Source organism: Amia ocellicauda, chromosome 9 (assembly GCF_036373705.1).
Source record: "Amia ocellicauda isolate fAmiCal2 chromosome 9, fAmiCal2.hap1, whole genome shotgun sequence".
Taxonomy (NCBI): domain Eukaryota; kingdom Metazoa; phylum Chordata; class Actinopteri; order Amiiformes; family Amiidae; genus Amia; species Amia ocellicauda.
The window spans coordinates 30,797,495-30,810,689 of NC_089858.1; the positions used below are offsets into that span (position 1 = coordinate 30,797,495).

The following is a 13,195-nucleotide window of genomic DNA, read 5'->3' on the forward strand; positions in this document are numbered from 1 at the left end:
ATAGGCTGATTGAATACTATAAATTGCCCTGCAGGCATGGGAGTGTGGTGTGCGTGTGCGTGTGCGTGTGCGTGTGCGTGTGGCCCTCTGAAGGACTGCCATCCTGTCCAGGGTGTACTCGGCCTTGCACACCAGGTTTGGATCCGGCTCACTGTGGCTCTGTACTGGATGAAGCAGTTAAAGATCATGAATGGATGGATATAAATGTATTGGGATCCACCAGTCTAAATAAAATATGATTTTGCAAGAAAATGCAAGTGTGCATTGAGTAGGTTTCTATGCAAATAAATACAAAGTAAAGAATGGTGTCTATCAATATTGTATGCATAACATGACAAATCCTGGTAGCACTATGGAGTAGTGGTTAAGGGCTCTGGACTCATAACTGGAAGGTTGTGGGTTTAAATCCTGGGTGGGGCAGAGCTGTTGTACCCTTGACCAAGGCAAGATTGCTCCAGATTCTTCTTTTGTACCATATACACCACTGGGCCACATGTTAAAAAAGTTCACATTTTGTTTCCCAAGTAACCTGAGAAAAATTCAGATTTTTTTAAATTGTAAATTGTAATCTTCCTTTTATGCAAGGACACTGGTATATTCAGCACTTGTCAAGAAGGACACCATATCCACTGTGATGCATGGGGTGTGATCAATATTTATAAATGTGGATCTTTTTACAGTTTGTTGAACAAAGTTTCAGGCACAGGAAAATGAATTCCAGTTCCAGTGAATATATACTAACACTGTAAGGCATTACACAAATACTACAAAGCTAATTAATCATTTTAATAAAAGAGCATGTATCAATAAACTTGCTATTGCTTTGGGTCACAGGCACTATTTATAGTAACTATATAACACAGACTGTTCCCTTAAAATGCTATGAAGTCAATGCGTACATCCTGGTGTCAACAGTAAACTATGAACAAAAGGAAGCCCAAAGTATACAAAGAAGGTGCATGTCTTGGCCCCAACATGCTAAGCTCTTTGGAGTTGTTTCAGACCCCACCAAAACCCCATTAGTTTTACTTCTAATCCTCCTGCTGCAGTGCCCCAAGGCAGTGAGTGACCTCTCTCCCTGGCTTACCCTCTCTCTATTCTCTTAACTTCACACATTAGTATTAATGACCCATTTTGATCAGGGTCACTGCAGCCTTACAATGTACATATTATAGAATTTAAACACTCCCTTGACCGGCATTGTTGGAAATTTCAGAAGCCACATTTGAACGGGAAGTCCTCTGAGCAACCTTGCGTTTTGTACCATGGAAGGTTCGCAACATTTACTTTCATTCATGTAGTTCTCGGCTGCGTCTTTACTCTGTTTATTGTGCTTATCGGGTTAAACACAGTGTAATAAAAATAGAGGCGTTTCCCCACAAGAAAAACACATTTTAACTAGAAATTGCGATCAAATCAAACTTCTGTTATTGTTGCATGAATGTTTTGGTTAAGCTTAGTTATGCAGTCTTATGTAGCCTCTAGTAAACATGTGTTTAGGTTGAACATTGGTGTAACTCATTATTCTCAAATTGATATAATTCCAAAAAACACAGAAAAAAGACTAAAACACCCAGTTCTCAGTTAATGAGAAATATTTCACTCCCTGGACTGTAGCAAGTCTTTTCTTGTTAGATTGATATAATTAACTTGGTAAATTATTTTCTATGAAAATGACTTGGCACTGCAGTAACATAGATCAACGTGTCTCTTACACCCAACACTGTTTCATGCCAAGGATAAATGTACAGGGAAATCAACGCTATTTTGTTGTCTTTAATTTCTTATGGAAACTAATATCCAGAATATTTAACAATGGGTAAGTGGTGAAAAGCAATCACTCAATCTAGCGACTTCGTAAAATGGAGTGATTTGTTCAAGCCAAAATGCATTTTAAGAATACATATTTAATGTCCTTTATGCTTGCTTTCATTTGGCTGATTTGTGTTTGTTTTCTTCAGATCCAGTGCCTTGTTTGGCTGGCAGCTGGAAGCTTTTCTTTTTTTAACACACCTGTGAAAGAGCTCCTGTCGCTTGTCACCCAGAGCGCTCCTGTCCCACAGACACTGACAATCTTGACATCTCAGAGCAGAACATCTTGCCTTCTCACATGTCCAGCTGAATTGGAGTTTAACTCCTTTGTGTTTTAACCATAATACTGGTGGGAGTGCATGCGTGTGTGCGTGTGCGTGTGTGTGTGTGTGTTGGGGGAAGGGGAGGGGGGGTTTGTTTGGGGGTGCAAGTACTACAGGGGGCAAAAAGCCAATAACTTCTTATTGAATTATATCTGTCAATGCATTAAATCAAGACATCGTTCTCTGATCAAAGCCTTCCTTAAGTTATTGGTTACATGAGAAAAAAATATTTATATGAATTCATAAAAAGGGCCTTTTTACATTCTGGTTAAAAATAAACAATTTACTCAGCAAAACTGATAAAGGATCTACATACAAATTATACAGGAAGGTTAACAACAAGAGTTTTTTGCTGTTCATTAGCCTTAATTAAAATGGTGTACCTTTACAAACAACAAGTATTGTTTATTTCATTTGATCCATGTCAATGTGCTACTGATATTATTTCTCTGTACTTCTGAAGATATAGGTGACAGTTTAATTCAAACATAATACATCAATACATTCAATATGTATATAGGGGGTACATGAGGGGTTAATAATCAGACAAACAAACTTTCACTTCTACTGTAAAATGTCTTAAAAAATAAACAAAGGATATGTGTTATAAAACCAAAACCCCAGGAACATTTGAAAATAATTTATTTTCAATAAATGCCTTGAGCGTTTCTCAGAGAAATATAAATTTACTTTCTTTTAATCTTCTCCTTCAAAACAACTTAGAGTGTTTCAAAGCTGAGCTCTTCAAGAGAAATATGAAGGAAATGGTGGAGGGGCTTGTGGTACATTTGGTGGGATACTGGGAGATTGATTCTTGAAAAAGATATGGAAAGATACTCCCTCTTTTCCTGTTATATCTCTGTGAACCGACAGAGCATTTATACTTCATTGTATATCTGGATGAAACCCAGTATATAAATAATCACTTCTTGGAAAATGTTATTAGCAGGCCAGGTTTCGAAGATTTTGCTTTGAAAACCTCTCACTTCAAAGCTGCCCCTCGCAAGTGTATCGAGGCATGGTCCCAATCTCCACAAATCTACAGCCAAAGTATATCTGCACATTGGTGTACACCTGGAAGCTATTAGGACCTGTGTTTTGCACTGTGCTGTAAAAATGCTGCAGCCCCGCCTTCAACACCTCTTTCCCCATTAAAATAACCTTGAGCTGAGGCAATGAAGCCCTCGCTGTTAAATTACAAACAAACACTCAGTGAGGCTCTGTAGGGTGCTGCTGCTCTCCCTTTAAGGTGGGTCAAAGGTCATATATGTCAATCTGAGGTACGCAGAGATGGAAAAGCTCTCAGCGTTGAAGGAGATTCTGCAAAAGGTGGCAAGATAGTTTTCCACAGATTACACAGTTTAGTTCGTTATTTATTATTTGACCATTTGTTGTATGTTTTCCTATTTTTTAAAGTCTTTCACACTTTCACAAATTGAAATAATGTAAGAAAAACAGAAAGAGAAAGAAAAAAGGCTGAACAACTGCGACTGGAAGGGCGGCTGTGCTCTGCCGCTGAACGCAGCATGCTTCCAGATGTCACATGTTCTCTTAACAGGGCAGTGACAACCTGCCTATGTTTTGAGTCCAAGTTACTGTAAAACACAAACTCATTAAAATATACCTTAGCTAGGAGTGTGCCTCCTGGTCCTTACCTCCAATTAACTGGCTTAATTGCTGTCAATGCTCGAGTTCTGCCTTACAGTTAGAAAGTGCAATAAATTATTGTGAGATGTCAAAATTGTTTTTTTTTTTTTTTGGTTTTTTTCAATTCTTTAATATTTAAAAAAAGTAAAGCTGCTGGAATAGATGAGTATAAATCTCCATCAAATTCTTAGCATTAGAGAAAATGGGTGGATTTCTTAATAAATCTTATGTTTATCTAGAATTATTATTTAAAATGTAATTGTAACCCTCTAGGGGAAATGAGGTAATATGAGTTAAAACTGTACACACGTGCAAACAAACATCAGTGAATAAGTTGTTATATTTGTTGACTTCAAATGAATTGTTTCTAACTCTAATGTGTTCAGTGACATAGGCACTCTTTATTTTCTATTGTTGCACCTGACACATATGCCTCACAGTTTATGATAACACTATTATAAACACGAACGTCTGATTACACAATTAAATATGTTGAGTTATTCCTGTTGTGGCTGCACTGTTTTAAAAGATTGAAAATATTGACGGCAGTATTGGAAAAGAGTGAATGTTTTCTTGTTGTTTGTTTTCCTGTCTTCTTCCCCCCCTTCCCCCTCCCAATCAGCCCCTATCTGGCCAGTTGCTTTTGTTTGTTCACAAGGAGGGAGCTTGCCGAGTACATCTGGTCAGGGCAAGGACATGTTTTTCACTTGGCAGTTGGCTATTTACTGTCTGGGCCTGCTTTAGCTGCGGGTCAAAGGTCAGAGTGTTTGTCCACAGCAATAAAGGGTTCCAGGAGCTGTCAAGGCTTCCTTCTTCTCTCTGCTTGATCTGTTTGAGGTCAGAAAGCTGCACACATCCCAGCACATCCTCTATTGCGAAAGGGCATTGTGCTTCAGAATGGGCTGTCACTTTCCACAGAGTGGTCCCATTGGGCCAGAGGTTAAACTTCAGCTTTAAAAGTAGGGGGCTGCTCTCCAACTGACCCCTTCCAGTATTAGGCAGTAAATGTCCACACAGCAATGCAGATTTTGAATATAAAGGCTATAGAAACCATTTAACCTTCTTACACAAACTAAATAGAGGGCTAGCTTTGCTTTACTTTCAATATGTGGACTTTGCTCATTAAGAAATTCTTAAATACTCCATGCTTTAGTGCTAACTGATATAATGGCAGGCATATAATTACAATGTACAACGATTTTAAAATGCAATAAATCATTGGAATCGCTGAATATAGTGAATTTGCTTGCATCTACACATATTGGAAAAGTAGTCTTGTTTCATGTTTTATTTTTTCAAGTTTCACATGTAAACCACACCACAAACTGTGTTTACATTTGTAAAGCTAAGCAGTTTCACATTTTTTTTTTATAAAACAAATGAATATGTATTATACTCTTACTGGAAATGCACTGACAGGAATCTATGTACTCAATTGTGGATGGAATTATTATTATTTAAATACCTGCATTTTTCCATTTACTGGACACAATGTGAACAATGATCGTATACATGACCAACAACAAGACCTGTGCAAGCTGTCACTGAGATGTCTTTAACAACTAGTTTCTTCTCAGTCATTGTTGGAGTTGTTTATTGGCTTATTATGCAAATTAATCACTTACATTTATATTTTAAGAAACAAAATAATAAAAAGTTGTACATTTTAAGAACTTCCCCACATGCTACACACATGTAAATATAATGTATGTATCCCTTGCAGTACCTTCCTGAAAATAATATAACACTACTAACTCTACCCCATTACACTGCTCACAATATTGTTTTTCCAAATTCTGTTAATACTATGCAATTTTTTAAAACAAATAACAGAAAAGCCATCATCAGAGCTGTACTTGCAGATGATAGTCCTCATAATGACAATAATAACCAATTTTGTGAGTGTGTTTCTGTGTTTGCTTGCTGCCATGTAAATGCCGTATGCATTTATTACCATATAAATGCTGGCTTGAGACAGCTTCACTCCTTTACCCAGGTTTCCATTATCCTGATGTGCTACCGAAGGTCAGACAAAACCACAGTGAAAATATCATATTTAAAAAAGCAAAGGTAACAGCCAGGGAAACAATGCCCAGGAGAGGTCTGTGTTTATACAGTAAAGCAAGGGATAGCAAATATCAAATAATGACAATAACAAACTAATGGATGTCATTTCAGTGTCAATCCTACTTCTTGGTTTCTTTTTGTTGAAGAGTTTCAGAAAAAAAAAACATACATTGTTAATTTCCATTGCAAACCAATGCATCTATAAAGTTTTAAACCTTATTTATCAAAGAGCTGAATAGAAAGTTTTGCCAGAGGAGGAATTCAAGCACGGGAAATGTAGACACAAAATTAAAACTGAAAAATGTAAGCAAACAATACCAACTTGGGGCCTAAACTACATTACAATGCAAGGCAACAAGAGTTCATTTCAAACATAGAGTTCAGCAACAAATGCTAAATTCACCTTTTGCAGTGAAGTATAAATAGAATACTTTCATCTTCAACCCACCGACCCAAAAAAAAAAAAATCTAAATTGGATAAGGGGTGCTGAGCCGTTAAGGTTTTTTTCTTTTTTTTCATAAAAGGAGGAGGAAAAAATCTTCTAAGAGAGGCAGAAACAGATTTGGGGATTTAGGTGACTCTAATCCATTACCACATCATTGTCTTCTTTCAGAGATTCGACTGGGCCATTTAATCCAGCCACTCTGATCCCATTGTGGGCCAGCACTCTCCTCAGCCTCCTCGACATTAAATATGACAAGGTTATCACTTAATATACTAACACCTAGCAGATGATTTATGTGCCTCTGTAAGCCCTTTTCTCCCGTAACAATACATATTTTCTGAATGTGATTACCTAATTTTCTGCTTAGCTATATGGCCCCCATTTGATTATGCTATTTTTAAAGGATAAGAAGCTCTTTAAAGAAATGTTATCTCTTTTGAGGGCTGAAGTTCAGATCGAAGTATACGTTTTCTCAGGAACGACCAAACCAGCTCATCCATTCACATTCGCACATCCCTGATACGCACAGATGCGTTGGAACTGAATTGGAAAAGCAATACATACAATACATTTCCATTGCAGACTTCTTAAAATATTTGTTAAGAAAATTCATCTCTTCTGACTAATACAGTTCACAGCACTAAGCAATTACAACTGCTCTGTAAAAATGTATAAAAAAAAAAAATATATATATATATATATATATATATAATTGGATTACAGTTGGACAGGCTGTCTTATGTTTTTCCAACTAAGAAAAGAAAACCTGAAAATGGGAGTGATATTTCACCGTAGGCATGCATGCACAACATAAGATAACTTGCGAAAACACAATTAGATATGTTTTGAGCTGAAAGTAAAAAAAATATATATTTTTTTAATGTACTCCAAGGTTACAGAGAAAGCTGCATCTGGTTAGCAGTAGGTTCCCCCACCCCCTCTCCCCATCAAAGGAAGTGTTGTTTGTTTCAGTGTAAAAAGCCTTGAAAAGCACCAGCTCCAATCTATACGGCAATGTCATCTTGACCTTTGCCTGAAATCAGTGCCCTTCTTAACAATATCCCTTTGTGACCCCAAGCTACAAGATTACAGAACACAATGTGGTGTAGTTGGGAGGAGACAGGCAGAAGCAACCTCAACCTGCCAAGTGATTAAAAAGGAGAAAAATACACACACTAATACACAGTTCAACTTTCATACTGCAGAGTAAGTACACAAAATACAGACGGACATCAACATGCTGTGCTGATTGATTCCACACTTCCATTAAAACACATCTTGACTTGAAGTGAAGGCACAGTTGTTTCTCAGCTTTGTAATAAAAATACTAAAAAATAAACACCATACAACGCAAAGCACAACCAGACAGTCAAACAATGACACTCAAATTGCCTTGTAAGTCCAAATACAAGAATTGAGCAGAAATGGGAACTTTTTTTGTGTGTTGAGTTGTGAGTTGTAAAGGAATGTGGGTCAATATTGTAGGTTAACAGGACTGTCCTAGTTACACCAGTGCTGTTCCACAACCCCGTAATTGAAGATTTTAGACGGTGGTCCAGAGACGTGCTGATGTGTTAAACAAAACACTCTCTCATGATGACTGCACAGCAGGGATATCAGCTCTTCCTAATCATAACTCAGTTGTTAAATTATGTCCCAGTGCAGAAGTGGGCCGCTGCGGAGCAATTTGCTCATCGTTTGAAAAGCATGTAGATTTCTTAGGCAACACAAAAGGGGGACACCATTTTGAATGCCATTTTCTCATACTTCAGGGGGGGCAAGAATCAAAAAGTTTGGAGTGAACCTGAAGGCTTTCCCAAATGAAATGTTTTACACTTTCACGCACTGCTGCTTTGAGCACATAATGAGGTGTGACGTATCATGCAAAGTGGGTAATGGGATGTGAAGTCATTAGTATTATGCCTCTCTCTCCCTCTTTCTCTTTCCTTTGGGCTCATTAAAAATATGTCGGCTTTTTGTCTAATGAAGAATCTGTTTTCAAAAGGGTCCACCTACTTGGAAAAAGAACGACAAATTAGGATTACAAGTTTGCATACTAAACCAAAATTGGTAGTAAACGCCAACTACAGATGAAAGGAGGCTAATTCTTGACGCTACAGCTACTGACACACTGAGATTGACTCGGCAGATTATGATATTTATAAACACAGACTTCAAAATGCCCCTTATGTTGGTAGGAATCTCAAATTACCCTTTAAAATTAAACCTGCAGCCAGCATCTAATTAAAGACCCATTTACTGAAAGCAATAATGAGACTCAAACCTGCTGCTTCAGAACTGGAACCCGACAAACAAATGAACAGTAGTCATCATCGACTGCTATTAAGCAAAGAGGTATTCTTGGCCCTCAAGACCGTACCGTTAATGTCTTTCTCACTGACATAGTGACGTGTTTGAGAAAGCACATACATATACATATATATATATATATATATATATATATATATAAACAGTCAGATATGCAAAGGCCAGGGGAAGGCACTGGTTTTGGCAGCTGTCCACAGAAAATCAGCCTCACTCATAAACAGATGTAAGAATAGAGGGAGTGGACCTAAGATAGGGCAAAGGGGGGAACCTCCTCCCAGAAATGTAATTTTGCATATTGCACCTTTCCTTTTTAGTTACCGGGGGCTGTTCTAACAATGCAACACCATTGAAAATCTTTCTGAGAAACCTCGATCCAAGCCTGACGTACAGCAATGAAGATGCAGATAGCAGGTCCCCAGAATCAGAGAATCAATCAAATGCCAACAAGTACAAATCCAGGTGTAAAGTCCTAATGTACACAAAAGTCTTCAGCGCAGGACAGGGCAACCGAGGGGTTGACCATTCTAGAGGATAAAGGCCAACAATAATAAAGCAACAGCAAAAATACAGCCCTACTGCAGAGGGAAGCATCTAGTAATTTTAGTATTGCTTGGTAAAATTAATTATACCAGAGGACAGAGAGTTCCCAATGGCGGTGGCAGTGCAGCCAGAGGATATCCTGGAAGCACTGGGCACCAGGATGGATAGGGAGCATACAACAGCTTAGTACCATAAATACATCCATCCATCCATCCATCCATCCATCTTCGAAACCGCTTATCCTGGTGAGGGTCGTGGGGAAGCCGGAGCCGATCCCAGCAGGCATAGGCGGCACCATAAATACATCTTCAACAAAATAATAATTATACTGTGACAATTTAGCACCCGATATTGTGGGAGGGAAAAACCTAATAAAAAAAGGTATCCAACTGAATTTGTTGCTTTCTGTTTTACTTGCTCAGGCAGTGTCTCAGCAGTTCCTGTAACAGACTATGTGAAACTTTTTTTTATTGTGCTTGACGTAATAGGCCCGACCAACAAACAAACCAGAAAAACAGTTTCATTTTCAGAGTAGCTGGCCTCAACACCTCGAGTAACAAACTCCGGCTTGAGAACTTTTTCCCGGAGGCTCCGTAACCTTTAATTGATGTGTTTTAAGGAGCTGGCACATCATTTGACAAACAGCTGTGCTTGGTGTGCATGTGCACTGCTGTGAGAGGGGCCTTGTCAGCACCTGTATAGCCCCTGGATTTCCATACAGGCAGCAGGACAGCTGGAGGCCATCTCCGGTCACTTTCAAAGAGCGGGACGAATCTTACCTTGCCTGAACACATGACCAGCTGGGGAGAGTTTTCGTACTAGTCTCGTTTTGGGATCTGGGTTTATAGCACAGCTGGGACTGAAGGCAGTCAGTGTCTCCTCATGCTAGTGCAAGGGGGAGGGCAGCCCCCACTGTATGCATTCTTCTATATAGCAGTGTTCCTCAAATCTGTCCTCTTTAAATGAGCACACATTAGATTTCAAAGAGGGGTTTAATTAGTTATATTAAGTGAATGTTTAGTTCAAGTGACTGCTTAAGAGCTCAGTTGAAATGAACATCAATGGCCCTCAAGTACCCAATTTGAAGAACACTGCCATATCGGAATGACTGTGCTAGATGTTTTCCATGTCTGTGAGGTGTTATGTAATGCCCAGAGCATGAGAGAATGGGCATGCAGTGAAGCTGATGGGTAGAGCAGAAAGTAAGTAAGCGTTACACATCATCAAAAGCTTGTACAAAAAAACAATAGAAAAGACAAGTCATAACCTGGCTTCCTTTGTGTGGTATTACTGGTTTCAATGTTTAACTCTACTTAAAATAACGTGTAACATAATGTGTATATACACAACTGAAGGACTTTTATAACGGCCTGAAGCGTCTTATAATTCCAACCCTTTGTGCATGTCAGAAAGATTTATATATTTCTCTTTGATGGCTCACTTCTGTATACATGCTGTATACATCTCCTCTCTCTCAGCATACTTACACATATAGTGTAAGTAGAGGCTGAATGAAGTTTGCGGAAGAAGGTTGGAGAGGTTTCAAAGGTTGACAATGATGATGCTGATGATATATACAGATACACATATGAAATAGGCAGTGTGTCAGTAAATGGTTCTCTGCATTTCTCAGACTTGTGAAGTAACATTGCAGTTATGTGCAGCTGGTATGCCACACAGGTAATACGATTACCTGTTAATAGGAGCGCGAACACCACACAGGTCTCAACTTCTACAATGGCTTAATTGTTGATGTCTGAAAATAGGAGCGACCATTGCGCAGACATAGGACATTACTAGACTACACAGTGTTCCACTGGAGAGGGAATCATGGCAGAAGGTCACTTACTGGACAGGGGTCAACATTGCAGATGCCTTTGTTTGTTTTTCAACATTATAATACATGTAAAATACATACATCAACTAAGGCCAGGATGAAATCAAAGCATTGACCTCTCTACTGACTACAGATTTGTTTGCTAACACTTCATGACAGTGTTTTGGATGATAAAGGATTCTTACTTCTGTGTAAGGTCAATTAAATTATAATAAAAAGGGAAAGATAGAAATAAAGAAAGATAGAGAGAAGAAAGCATAGGAAAAACAGATGCATACAAATAATAACCTGAAATACAACCATGAGCTTCTCAAAACACTCTGTATCCTAATATACATTAGACATATCCTGCAGTATGAGATTTTGTACTGCATATAGCAAACTTAATATTCCAAGTTAAAGCAAATGTGTATATATATATATATATATATATATATATATATATATATATATATATATATATATATATGTTAGCTACTTATAACTGGTATAATATGTATTGGCCTTATAATTTAAAATAATATTGGGTGTTTTGTCCATATACCTAATCAAGAAATAACCAAATAAAATATAAAGCTGCCTGAATCTTGGAAACATTCCGGCACAGATTCCAGTAATTAAAACATATATATAATTACAAATAAATAAATAAATTCTGCTCGCTCCCTCACTGAAATCCACTAAGATAACCTGAAGTAGCAATTAAAAATATAAAACTCTATTTGCACCCTGATAGCTTGTTAACAAAACACATCCCTCTTCTGAAATGAATTAATTAGTGATAACAGATGCATACATGCTCTGCGATTAAAAATGTTTGGGTTTCAGAGGAGCGTATACTGTTCTTGTTATTATTTTCTATTCTCTGTCTGTGGACTCTGAACTGTCTAATATCCTACATGTAATCTGATTAACCTTTAGACAGCTAACTGCATATGTATATATGATCTCCCCGCAGGCCTAATAACATATACCATTCTCACATCTGGTTTCAGTTAGGTTTCAATACATAAACATTTACACTGCAGATCAGTCTTCAAAAATAAGGGAGTTATTCCAGGACAGAAAACACACACTGTTACTGTATATGAAAACATCAGTAGTCAAAAATGTAATTAAGATGCTGAATTCCTCACGGGATGCCAGAGCTCTTCTGGGGTTAACAGAAAGACAATGGAGGGGGTTAGGGGGGCAAGTTAGATTAGCAACCCAGATGGGCTGTGGGGGTTAATGTATACTGTCTTCTATGTATGTGTGCGCGTGTAGGTTTCTGAGTGTGTCTGAGAGAAAGCCCTGAAGTGGCACTCTAAAAGCCTGTCCAGCCTCCCTTAATTATTTTAATTGCAGGGCTCATGCCAAGGCTAAGAATTACCCCTGCAGGCTTTGGATGTCTTGCCAGGAGGCAGTGGCGATGCTCAGATTAATCTGTCAACACGTGATGGTGCTGCAAGGTACCTGTCAACAATATTTCATAAGGAGGCAGCGGGTGAACCCAACGTTTAACATGAAAAAGAAGGCAGGAAAGAGCGAGAGAGAGAGAGTGAGAACCGGGTGCTTTTTAGTGGTGCTGGTGAGAGCAGTGTGGTGAGACTGTTATGTAATTGCTAAGGCATCCTGCTGGTCAGGGAGAACTAAAAAGCACTACCGCTTTGATTGTCCTTCATGCGGGAGGTAAAAACACCCTTTTAAACAGAGTGCGTGCAACAGGTTTAGTCAGTTTCTTTATGATGCTGTGTGGCACAAAATTCTCGTCAATGAAACCTTAACCATATTGTTGGTGGTTGGAATTCAATTATAAGAAATGCTGCAAACTGTGTACACACCCAATAAGGTGTTAGCCAAAGTGTTGTTATTAAAGTGCTATTAATACTTTAGTTCTTCTTCCTGTTTGACCACATGATGATTAGAATTAGATTAGTTAAATTGAATTACAATATGTAAGGAAAAGAAAGTCTAACTACGGTAACAGTGGCAGTTTTAACTGATAGAATGATTTGCAGTGCTTTTATACACATCGACACACACCGCCTTCCATAAACAGTTTCAAGTCTCAAAACTCATCATTTCACAAGTAACACTGGTATCCACATTTCTATTTTTTTTTCTCATTATGATTCACCTTTTTGCATTTTTAATTTATCATGCAATTGCTATACAGTATCATATTCAAGTACAGTGAGAGGTTGGAAAGCAAA

At 38.2% G+C, this 13,195-nt stretch overlaps 1 protein-coding gene across 1 annotated transcript in view; it reads right to left on the reverse strand.

Moving 5' to 3' along the window:
* wwox (WW domain containing oxidoreductase) overlaps positions 1 to 13,195 on the reverse strand; it is a 409,687-nt gene that overhangs the window by 26,871 nt on the left and 369,621 nt on the right. The gene's annotated exons all lie outside the window — the stretch shown is intronic.